Here is a 1071-nt window from a genome sequence, read left to right on the forward strand (position 1 = left end):
ATTCTATCATTGTCATAGTTCAGAAACTGAAAAGAGCCCTTTTCTGAAAGTAGGAAAAAATCCAAATAAGAACCAGTGGTGACTGAAAATGCAGTAGATTGATTCAGAGACTTGGTTTTGTGAACGAAAGCCTTTTTCTATGAAAAGGTAAATGAATAAGTCAGTTAAATATGTTAAGTGGATTTCAAGGTTTGTTTTGGTTTGAGCCAGAACCATATAGTGTGACACCAAGTCAAACTAGTCAAAAGTTAAATCTAGATTCTAAGCACTTCTTCTTCCACACTTTTAGGAGAATCCAAAAGAGAATGGAAAGGAGTACTTTGTGGCTATTTGAAGAGGTTATCTGTAGGAATTAATATTTAGGATTTTATCAAGTAAAATGTGATTTTCCTTATTGACAATTTTTATTGAATATCCTTTTTTTTTGTCTAAAAACCAAGTTTAAATTTATGTACAAATCCAACAGGAAGTATGTAGAGGCATATCTCTGTATGATACCACCTGTCAAGAAAATGATATTATGCATTGTTATGATTTTTTTAAAGTCTGAAATCTACTTTTAACAACTGGTAAAAACGTAAGTGCATAATCCTATTTGTGATTAAAACATATTGGCCTAAATTAGATGTATGTGTCCCTGACATCTTTATTTCTGCCCTAAAAACTTCCTGGGTATTAACTGACCCATTTTCTGTTTTGCATTCTTAAATTTTCCTAGGATATCAAAGAATTAAGATATCTTTATATACTTACACATATTAAAGAGCAGAAATAAATAAAATATAAAGTATTCTTCAAATAAAATGTATAAAAAGTCAATATCCATGTCAATATCATTCTGCTGTCCGCTATAAAAATAAAAGAAAATGAAGGCTGAAAACTACTGCCCCTATCCTGGGACAAATGACTGGTCCTCCAAACAACTTTAAATGTACAGAATTACTTATTCTGCAGAGAAATTGCATGATTGGTATATATGTTTATTTAAAGTATTTGCACTCTGGCTGTTTTTTATTGCAAAGTAAAAAAGAGGCATATGTAGATGTTTGGTATTCTAACTACTGAACACAA

This window comes from Pseudonaja textilis, chromosome 4 (genome assembly GCF_049901715.1).
Source record: "Pseudonaja textilis isolate UNSWEBS1 chromosome 4, rPseTex1.2, whole genome shotgun sequence".
NCBI classification, from domain to species: domain Eukaryota; kingdom Metazoa; phylum Chordata; class Lepidosauria; order Squamata; family Elapidae; genus Pseudonaja; species Pseudonaja textilis.